Source organism: Coregonus clupeaformis, chromosome 23, assembly GCF_020615455.1.
Source record: "Coregonus clupeaformis isolate EN_2021a chromosome 23, ASM2061545v1, whole genome shotgun sequence".
NCBI classification, from domain to species: Eukaryota; Metazoa; Chordata; class Actinopteri; order Salmoniformes; family Salmonidae; genus Coregonus; species Coregonus clupeaformis.
The window spans coordinates 49,231,087-49,243,285 of record NC_059214.1 but is presented as its reverse complement, the minus strand read 5'-3'; positions in this window follow the sequence as shown (position 1 = coordinate 49,243,285).

The following is a 12,199-nucleotide window of genomic DNA, read 5'->3' as shown; positions in this document are numbered from 1 at the left end:
ACGCACACAGGCGTCAAATACGAGCGCACAAACACAGGGCGCAAAAACTCTCCTCAACCGAGGAGGAAGCTAATCGTAACTGGCGTACCGAAACACGGGTAACGCACAAACACCTGACACGAAACAATTACACACAACACTACACTAACAACAAGGAAACTAAATAGGGTGCTTAATGAGACATAACACAAGACAGGTGTGGCTAACAGACAAAACTAATCAAACAGGAAACATAGAACATACAACGGTGGCAGCTAGAATTCCGGAGACGACGAACGCCGAAACCTGCCCGAACAAGGGAGAGAGGCAGCCTCGGCCGAAACCGTGACACAATGGTTCTTACATGGTAGCTTTTGGGAACATCAAGTCAGTAAATGTCAGTCACCAGACTCACCACCCATTGCTGGGTAGGAGAGGTATTAGGTTTTTTAAGGGGGGTTGAATAGTTATGCAAGCTCAAGTTATCTGTTTGTTTTGTCATAATTCTTGTTTGTTTCACACAAAAAAAATATTTTGTATCTTCAAAGTGGTAGGCATGTTGTGTAAATCAAATGATACAAACCCCCCAAAAATCCATTATAATTCCAGGTTGTAAGGCAACAAAATAGGAAAAATGCCAAGGGGGGTGAATACTTTCACAAGCCACTGTATATGTACTGCACATTATTCATAAAAACAGAAAAAAGTAAGAAAGAAAGAAAGAAAGCATCAGACTTTTGCTTTGTGAATAGACATTTATTCTCTGTATAACGGTACACTACATGGTCAGATTATGCCTGCAAATGCTTACTGTCAAAGTCATGTTACAAAGGCTCCAGGTTTGGTCCCTCCGGGTACTCCCATCCATGCAAACCTTGGAGAGGAAGTGATTAGAAGTCTAGTCACCCAGTAGCTGTGCTGAATGACTACAGAACCACAATGACAGCTATGTTACAGCTAGGCATCTGCTATAGATCATGTCCATGACCATGAGTTGTTTTATCTGTACTGGCAAACCCTGCATTTTTAAATAGACACAACACTAAAATGTGTCAGTTAAAATAAAATACAACTTAAGCTCTTGTTGTGGTGTGTACGGTTTTAAACCGCTAGATCTCTTGTTGTGGTGTGTACGGTTTTACATTTACATTTACATTTACGTCATTTAGCAGACGCTCTTATCCAGAGCGACTTACAAATAGGTGCAGTGTTGGGTTTTTGAGAAGGGGTGCAACTCTCGCTCTCTTGAAGACGGAAGGGACATAGCCAGCGGTCAAGGATGAGTTGATCAGCGAGGTGAGGTAAGGGAGAAGGTCACCGGAGATGGTCTGGAGAAGAGAGGAGGGGATAGGGTCAAGCGGGCAGGTTGTTGGGCGGCCTGCCGTCACAAGTCGCAAGATTTTATCTGGAGAGAGAGGGGAGAAAGAAGTCAAAGCATAGGGTAGGGCAGTGTGAGCAGGACCAGCAGTGTCATTTGACTTAACAAACGAGGATCGGATGTCGTCAACCTTCTTTTCAAAATGGTTGACGAAGTCATCCACAGAGAGGGAGGAGGGGGGGGAGGATTCAGCAGGGAAGAGAATGTGGCAAAGAGCTTCCTAGGGTTAGAGGCAGATGCTTGGAATTTAGAGTGGTAGAAAGTGGCCTTAGCAGCAGAAACAGATGAAGAGTCTAGTTTTCTTCCATTTCCGCTCAGCTGCCCGGAGCTCTGTTCTGTGAGCTCGCAATGAGTCATCAAGCCACGGAGCTGGAGGGGAGGACCGAGCCGACCGGGAGGATAGGGGACATAGAGAGTCAAAGGATGCAGAAAGGGAAGAGAGGAGGGTTGAGGAGAAAGAATCAGGAGATTGGAGGGAGAAGGATTGAGCAGAGGGAAGAGATGATAGGATGGAAGAGGAGAGAGTAGCGGGAGAGAGAGAGCGAAGGTTGCGACGGCGCATTACCATCTGTGTAGGGGCAGAGTGAGTAGTGTTGGAGGAGAGGGAGAGAGAAAAGGATACAAAGTAGTGGTCGGAGACTTGGAGGGGAGTTGCAGTGAGATTAGTAGAACAACAGCATCTAGTAAAGATGAGGTCAAGCGTATTGCCTGCCTTGTGAGTAGGGGGGGACGGTGAGAGGGTGAGGTCAAAAGAGGAGAGGAGTGGAAAGAAGGAGGCAGAGAGAAATGAGTCAAATGTAGACGTAGGGAGGTTGAAATCCCCAGAACTGTGAGGGGTGAGCCATCCTCAGGAAAGGAACTTATCAAGGCGTCAAGCTCATTGATGAACTCTCCAAGGGAACCTGGAGGGCGATAGATGACAAGGATATTAAGCTAAAATGGGCTAGTGACTGTGACAGCATGGAATTCAAATGAGGAGATAGACAGATGGGTCAGGGGAAAAATTGAGAATGTCCACTTGGGAGAGATGAGGATTCCTGTGCCACCACCCCGCTGACCAGATGCTCTCGGGGTATGCGAGAACACATGGTCAGACGAGGAGAGAGCAGCAGGAGTAGCAGTGTTTTCAGTGGTAATCCATGTTTCCGTCAGCGCCAAGAAGTCGAGGGACTGGAGGGTAGCATAGGCTGAGATGAACTCTGCCTTGTTGGCAGCAGAACGGCAGTTCCAGAGGCTGCCTGAGACCTGGAACTCCACGTGGGTCGTGCGTGCAGGGACCACCAGGTTAGAGAGACAGCAGCCACGCGGTGTGAGGCGTTTGTGTAGCCTGTGCGGAGAGGAGAGAACAGGGATAGGCAGAGGCATAGTTGACAGGCTGCAGCAGATGGCTAAAGTAATGCAGAGGAGATCGGAATGAAATGAACTAAACATCTGGGAAAGGAGAGAGCAGGGCCTCCCTCACCACAACTCCCAAATATAACTCTCCCAACTTCCACCTCAGAAACTATAATTGTTGTAAACTACAGCGGTTCAATGTTTTCTAGGAATAGACTAACTTAGTTTATTCAGCTAGCTAACTAGGTGCAGTATTATTCCATGAAAAACGTCCGGGCACCTCGTCATAAGACGCCACAGCCAGCTAGCATGCCGGTCTCCAACAACACGGTTTAGCGCCAATACTCGGCCACAACAAACCACCAGTGTATCAACACGCAAGCAGATCGTTCGTGTCCGTGTCTAAAGTTGTGGGTTAGTCCCGACAGCTTGAGCGAGTCCGTCGTCAACTTATTCAGCCAGTTAGTTAGCTAGAATAGTTAGCTAACTAGCTAGCCATTGCTTTCAGACAAAGAAGAACCCCTCCTTTCATGGCACGAACACACAGAGAGAGCCAAACTAACGTTAACTAGTCACCCATGTCCCGAATTCCTTGAACAACTCGGGCTATCAATATGTAAAAAACAAAACACAAGTGTAGGTTATGACTTACCCCTAGCAGCTACTGTTAGCTAGCCAAGTGCAAAGCTAGCCACTGAATTGACTCAGCCAGTTCGCGTCTGTTCGCTCGGTCGTTCCAGCTATTGTTTACTAGTAGCTATCCAGGTAGCAACAAGCTAGCTAAATTTCAAGCACAGTAGCCACTTGCTACCTAACGTTAACGGTTCAGACAATGAGGTTAGAAAACAGCTGAATGGTAGGCAATTATTGTATGTAATTATTGTAGGCAGCCAGCTGGCGTAATTACAGGCACTCTCAGGCGTGAAACAACTATACCGTTGCTAATAGCTACTCGCCAGCTAGTCCAGGTGGTGAGTTAGCTAGCTAGCTAGCTAGCTTCGTGCTACACCCGGCACAGCCGAATACAATACTAACCTACAATAATTACATACAACAACCCACGATACCTACCTACAATACCTAACTACAATCTAAATACATAGTTTAAGCCTTACTCGACAAAGCCCAAGCTATATATAAAGCCAAGCTTACCCGACGCCAAGCTTACCCGACGACCACTAGATCTCTTGTTGTGGTGTGTGCGGTTTTAAACCACTAGATCTCTTGTTGTGGTGTGTACGGTTTTAAACCACTAGATCTCTTGTTGTGGTGTGTATGGTTTTAAACCACTAGATCTCTTGTTGTGGTGTGTACGGTTTTAAACCACTAGATCTCTTGTTGTGGTGTGTACGGTTTTTAAACCACTAGATCTCTTGTTGTGGTGTGTATGGTTTTAAACCACTAGATCTCTTGTTGTGGTGTGTACGGTTTTAAACCACTAGATCTCTTGTTGTGGTGTGTACGGTTTTAAACCACTAGATCTCTTGTTGTGGTGTGTATGGTTTTAAACCACTAGATCTCTTGTTGTGGTGTGTACGGTTTTAAACCACTAGATCTCTTGTTGTGGTGTGTACGGTTTTAAACCACTAGATCTCTTGTTGTGGTGTGTATGGTTTTAAACCACTAGATCTCTTGTTGTGGTGTGTACGGTTTTAAACCACTAGATCTCTTGTTGTGGTGTGTACGGTTTTAAACCACTAGATCTCTTGTTGTGGTGTGTACGGTTTTAAACCACTAGAGGTCCATAGAGTCAAAGGTCTGCTTTGTATTTCATAAACACATTTTTTTTTTGTTGAAAATCATAAGATCTTGTTGTTAATTGCGTTTTTAATTGTGATCAAAACAAACATTTATAGTGTGGACACATCCTTTCGATGACCGATGATGACCCCTTGAAAAATGATGACCCTATATTCAGAAAATGTACTGTATGAAATAACTATCCTGGTGCTCAGGGTCTCTAAAACATGATATCCATTGTCAATACTGTACATAGTCATTATTCAATAGTAACTCCAAGGGAATAAGATCAGGTAGTTACCTAACGCTGTAACTTCTATTTTGAAATATCGTCTTTCAGCTTCAAGTCCGCCCCCACGTGTTCTTCTGAATTCAAGGGGGAATTCAGTTCTATTGTGTCAGTGTTGAATGTCAAGAGGCTGCTGTGTAATACAGTCGATTAGATCTCCAAGGAAGTTAACAGCGGTTTGACAGGTGCATGGATTTACCAGGGTTTACTCTGTTATGTGGTCGTTTGCTCTTTCTCATTCCTGACTGGGAAGGAAAGAAGGAGTCAAGTCCAGGATAGTGGGTTGAGGTTGTAGAGAGTTCACAGGCAGTACAGTACAGTATATCTACAGGCAGTACAATACAGTAGACCTACAGGCAGTACAGCACAGTAGACCTACAGGCAGTACAATACAGTAGACCTACAGGCAGTACAGTACAGTATATCTACAGGCAGTACAGTAAAGTAGACCTACAGGCAGTACAGTACAGTAGATCTACAGGCAGTACAATACAGTAGACCTACAGGCAGTACAATACAGTAGACCTACAGGCAGTACAAAACAGTATATCTACAGGCAGTACAATACAGTAGACCTACAGGCAGTACAATACAGTATATCTACAGGCAGTACAATACAGTGTATCTACAGGCAGTACAATACAGTAGACCTACAGGCAGTACAATACAGTATATCTACAGGCAGTACAATACAGTGTATCTACAGGCAGTACAATACAGTAGACCTACAGGCAGTACAATACAGTAGACCTACAGGCAGTACAGTACAGTATATCTACAGGCAGTACAATACAGTGTTTCTACAGGCAGTACAATACAGTAGATCTACAGGCAGTACAGTACAGTAGACCTACAGGCAGTACAATACAGTATATCTACAGGCAGTACAGTACAGTATATCTACAGGCAGTTCAGTACAGTAGATCTACAGGCAGTACAATACAGTAGACCTACAGGCAGTACAAAACAGTAGACCTACAGGCAGTACAATACAGTAGACCTACAGGCAGTACAGTACAGTAGACCTACAGGCAGTACAATACAGTAGACCTACAGGCAGTACAGTACAGTAGACCTACAGGCAGTACAATACAGTAGACCTACAGGCAGTACAATACAGTAGACCTACAGGCAGTACAGTACAGTAGATCTACAGGCATTAGGGGTGTGAAGAGGTCGTAAACATGTAGGGTTGGAAGTGTTCACAAAGCCAGGGGTTTGAGAGCAGTTAGTGTTAGAGTTAGACAGGACTGTGTCACTAGCATGGGTAGGGGCTTGAGACTAGGGAGGTTGGAAAGTGTAGTGCAGGGGCATAGTGACATCATAAAAGGTACAGGGGCATAGTGGCATCATAAAAGTACAGGGGCATAGTGACATCATAAAGGTACAGGGGCCTAGTGACATCAAGGTGCAGGTGCATAGTGACATTAAGGTACAGGGGCATAGTGACATCAAGGTGCAGGGGCATAGTGACATCATAACGGTACAGGGGCATAGGGAAATCAAGGTACAGGGGCACAGTGACATCATAAAGGTACAGGGGCATAGTGACATCATAAAGGTACAGGTGCATAGTGACATCAAGGTGCAGGTGCATAGTGACATCAAGGTGCAGGTGCATAGTGACATTAAGGTGCAGAGGCATATTGACATCATAAAGGTACAGCATAGTGACATCATAAAGGTACAGGGGCATAGTGACATCATAAAGGTACAGGGGCATAGTATTTGTATTTGCATTTGTTAAGGATCCCATTGGCAGCAGCTACTCTTTTGGGGTCCATCAACATTAATTCAGTTATATACAATTTAAACTATTACATAACAATACATTTAATAACACTTTACCCAATACATTTAGTGTGTTCCCTCAGGCCACTACTCCACTCTCACATATTTACAACACAACATCCATGTGTACGTGTGTGTAGAGTACGTGTCTCATCATGTGTATGTGTGTCTGTGACTGTGTGTGTGTGTCTCTTCACAGTCCCTGCTGTTCCATAAGGTGTATTTTTATCTGTTTTTAAATCTGATTATACTGCTTGCATCAGTTACCTGATGTGGAATAGAGTTCCATGTAGCCATGGCTCTATGTAGTACTGTGCGCCTCCCATAGTCTGTTCTTGACTTGGAGATTGTGTAGAGAACTTCCGACTTCAACTGTACCTCTCTGTTGATATCACATACAGTTGAAGTCGGAAGTTTACATACACTTAGGTAGGAGTCATTAAAACTCGTTTTTCAACCACTCCACACATTTCTTGTTAACAAACGATAGTTTTGGCAAGTCGGTTAGGACATCTACTTTGGGTCAGAAGTTTACATGCACTAAGTTGACTTTGCCTTTAAACAGCTTGGAAAATTCCAGAAAATGATGTCATGGCTTTAGAAGCTTCTGATAGGCTAATTGACATCACTTGAGTCAATTGGAGGTGTACCTGTGGATGTATTTCAAGGCCTACCTTCAAACTCAGTGCCTCTTTGCTTGACATCATGGGAAAATCCAAAGAAATCAGCCAAGATCTCTGAAAAAAATGTGTAGACCTCCATCAGTCTGGTTCATCCTTGGGAGCAATTTCCAAACACCTGAGGGTACCACGTTCATCTGTACAAACAATAGTACGCAAGTATAAACAGCATGGGACCACGAAGCCGTCATACCACTCAGGAAGGAGACGCGTTCTGTCTCCTAGAGATGAACGTACTTTGGTGCGAAAAGTGCAAATTAATCCCAGAACAACATCAAAGGACCTTGTGAAGATGCTGGAGGAAACAGGTACAAAGTATCTATATCCACTGTAAAACTTGTCCTATATCGACATAACCTGAAAGGCCCCTCAGCAAGGAAGAAGCCACTGCTCCAAAACCACCATAAAAAAGCCAGACTACGGTTTGCAACTGCACATGGGGACAAAGATTGTACTTTTTGGAGAAATGTCCGCTGGTCTGATGAAACAAAAATAGAACTGTTTGGCCATAATGACCATCGTAATGTTTGGAGGAAAAAGGGGGTGCTTGCAAGCCGGAGAACACCATCCCAACCGTGAAGCACGGCGGTGGCAGCATCATGCTGTTGGGGTGCTTTGCTGCAGGAGGGACTGGTGCACTTCACAAAATAGATGGCATCCAAGCATACTTGGTTGCAAATGGCTCTTCCAAATGGACAATGACCCCAAGCATACTTCCAAAGTTTTGGCCAAATGGCTTAAGGACAACAAAGTCAAGGTATTGGAGTGGCCATCACAAAGCCCTGACATCAATCCTATAGAAAATGTGTGGGCAGAACTGAAAAGGTGTGTGTGAGCAAGGAGGCCTACAAACCTGACTCAGTTACACCAGCTCTGTCAGGAGGAATGGGCCAAAATTCATCCAACTTATTGTGGGAAGCTTGTGGAAGGCTACCCGAAACGTTTGACCCAAGTTAAACAATTTAAAGGCAATGCTACCAAATACTAATTGAGTGTATGTAAACTTCTGACCCACTGGGAATGTGATGAAATAAATAAAAGCTGAAATAAATCATTCTCTCTACTATTATTCTGACATTTCACATTCTTAAAATAAAGTGGTGATCCTAACTGACCTAAGACAAGGAATTTTTACAAGGATTAAGTGTCAGGAATTGTGAAAAACTGAGTTTAAATGTATTTGGCTAAGGTGTATGTAACCTTCCGACTTCAACTGTACATTATCAAGCATTTCACACATGTTATCCAGATGCTGACTGTTAGCACTTGGTGGTCTACAGCAGCTTCCCACCAGACTGGGCCTTAGAGGAGCTTTAGCCATATTACTTTAACATGAGATTCTCTCTAAGCTTTACAGGAATGTACTTCTGAATATTTGTCATTTCTGCATTTTCTGTAGATGTTATAACCATGTATTGTTACCACTGTATCATCAAAGGTATTATCTAAGTGAGTTTTAGAGATTGTCAGAATGTGAATGTCATCTGTTACTAGCAAACTATTGATTTCATTAGCCTGGTTTCTTAGGCTAAATATGTTAACGTGGGCTATTTTTAACACTTTTCTGGGATGCTTGATTGTTTTCATTGCTTTGCTGGGAAGCTCAGTAGAAGTAGAAATGCTCATGTTATTTATGTTAGTGCAGGGTGAGCTGCACACAGTGGATTTCCTACTAGGGCACACCACCTCATTGATAACAGTGTAACTCTGGTTCATAGGCATATGATTACTGCATACAGTACAATAGCTGTAGGATCAGCAGAGGCATTCAGGTCAGAGGGACATAAATTAGGTTACTTACATTGTGTCTTCCAACGCCCCAGGGATAATGTACATTTGCTGAAGCATTATGACAAGTCAGCAACACAATGGCAGGGATGAACTGAGCTGGGCTTGGGTCATTGATAAGTCATTGTCTCAACATAGCCTATATAAAGCTGTCAGAGGATCCAGGAACCCAAATTATTTGAATGGATCCATCCTCCGTGTAAAACGAGCTTTGTTTCCAGAAGGTCTTAAAATTGTCAATAAATATTACACCCAAAGAGCTGCAATAGTTTCATAGCCAGTTATAGACGGCTAAAAGTCTGCTTAAATGTTCAATTCCACGATTTAGGGAGGGCACAGGGCCAGATATTATGGGGTGTTTGTTGGTGTCAAGCAGAGACCCAATCAGTTCTTTAAAATCCATCTTCAGCTGTTCTGAGCTGCCCTTCATAATGTCATTGTATCCCACATCAACTATGATAGACTCAATTTTCTGATGTAGGTTTAAAATGTTTGGGAGCAACTTATTGATGTCCTGTACTCGTGCTCCTGGATAGCACAAAGTTTTTGCTCCAATGATTGAGACATTTCTCACCATTGAACTGCCCAATACAACGCCCAGAGATGGGGATGGAGAAATTTAATCTAACACAATTTGTTGAACCTTTCATTGGCCCACGAGAAGCAGGATAGCATATGCCCGCTGACCCCGGCGATAGGTCCAGACCTCCCACAGTAGGCAGTGCCCCGTCAGATCCAGAGAGAGGGAAAGGAGCCGAATTCGACGACGAAGCCGCTGCTGGAGTCAGCGTAGTTGGAGTCAGCACAGCCGTCGCAGACACAGGCAGTCCCAGCGATGAAGGTGCAGGTAGATCAGGCACCGGCGCAGCGAAGCTATTCCTTATGTCAATCTGCTCCGAACCTCTCGCAGACACTGCAGTCCGCTTAGCAGCATGCCACTGTCTTCGGTTTCCACAGTTTGTGACATGTGACCAGCACTGATTGGAACAATCCTCTTGCTGTTTTCTGTCTACTCCTCTACAAGATGGAGGAGGAGAAGGAGATGGAGACGATTTCCTTGGCAGGCAAGTTCCAGGACATCATGAAAATGATCGGAGAGGTTGAGAGTAGAAGAAGTTCAGGAGCAAAAAAATAAATAAATATATATATATATATATATATAGATATAGATATAGAATTATTGTAAAATTAACTCTGTCCATAAGGTGTAGATAGTAAGTATAGACCGGAAGTAGAGGCCTGGGCGTTGTTGTTCACTAATTTACTCCAAGTAGGGAAAGGATGGTGGGGTTGAAAAGTAATAAAGGGGAATATATATATAAAAAATAAAAAAAACATGGGGGATTGGAAGTGATGCAGACAATTACATTGATAGAAGATACAATCTATCTGCAATATTAAGCTGATCCATCCCCCGAAAAAAAAAAAAAAAAAAAATAATAATAATAATAATAATTCCAGGTAGCAAAGGCCATTCAGATAGGGACAGATGACAAGATGGGGGTACATCCATCAGCGGCGTCCAGCCACGGGAGTTGAGAATTAGAAAGTTCCAATTTGCGTTTTCCCCATAAGTTCACGCAGAATTGGAATTTGCAGGCTAAGGATAGCCACCTCATTCCTGCAATCCTCCAAAAGCAAACAATTGCTGCATTTGAACTCTGGATTGTCATTTTTGTCCCGGACAGGAGCGTAATAAAAACAACTTAGGCCTCCTTTAGCTCAGTTGGTAGAGCATGGTGCTTGCAACGGCAGGATTGTGGGTTCGATTCCCACGGGGGGCCAGTATGAAAAATGTATGCACTCACTAACTGTAAGTCGGTCTGGAGAAGAGCGTCTGCTAAATGACTAAAATGTAAAATGTAACTTCTACAGTGCTGGAAACGTTTGTTAGCTATTCCAGGCGAAGTGGGCTCTGTTGCAACCTAGCTGGCTAGTTGGTAGCAGGTGTTGACACAAACACTCATGAACAAAAACAAAATAAAACTTCGGAAACAACAGGCCGAATCAACAGGTCGAGGCGCAGGAGATATCCGAGTTTGTTCGTGGAGTTAGTGAAGTTAGCATGCCAATAGAACGAACTCAATGACAGCATAACGATGCAGTCTGTAACTTCTTTGTCCTCTGGGGTCAAAGGACAAAGTATATGCTGAAACAAAACCACACATTAATGCAGGCGTGCACAAAAACATACACACACGCAAACACATTCAAATGCTTACAGTGAGGGAAAAAAGTATTTGATACCCTGCTGATTTTGTACGTTTGCCCACTGACAAAGAAATGATCAGTCTATAATTTTTATGGTAGGTTTATTTGAACAGTGAGAGACAGAACAACAACAAAAAAATCCAGAAAAACGCGTGTCAAAAATGTTATAAATTGATTTGCATTTTACTGAGGGAAATAAGTATTTGACCCCCTCTCAATCAGAAAGATTTCTGGCTCCCAGGTGTCTTTTATACAGGTAACGAGCTGAGATTATGAGCACACTCTTAAAGGGAGTGCTCCTAATCTCAGCTTGTTACCTGTATAAAAGACACCTGTCCACAGACGCAATCAATCAATCAGATTCCAAACTCTCCACCATGGCCAAGACCAAAGAGCTCTCCAAGGATGTCAGGGACAAGATTGTAGACCTACACAAGGCTGGAATGGGCTACAAGGCCATCGCCAAGCAGCTTGGTGAGAAGGTGACAACAGTTGGTGCGATTATTCGCAAATGGAAGAAACACAAAATAACTGTCAATCTCCCTCGGCCTGGGGCTCCATGCAAGATCTCACCTCGTGGAGTAGCAATGATCATGAGAATGGTGAGTAATCAGCCCAGAACTACATGGGAGGATCTTGTCAATGATCTCAAGGCAGCTGGGAACATAGTCACCAAGAAAAGAATTGGTAACACACTACGCCGTGAAGGACTGAAATTCTGCAGCACCCGCAAGGTCCCCCTGCTCAAGAAAGCACATATACATTCCCATCTGAAGTTTGCCAATGAACATCTGAATGATTCAGAGGAGAACTGGGTGAAAGTGTTGTGGTCAGATGAGACCAAAATTGAGCTCTTTGGCATCAACTAAATTCAGCGTGTTTGGAGGAGGAGGAATGCTGCATATGACCCGAAGAACACCATCCCCACCGTCAAACATGGAGGTGGAAACATTATGCTTTGGGGGTGTTTTTCTGCTAATGGGACAGGACAACTTCACCGCATCAAAG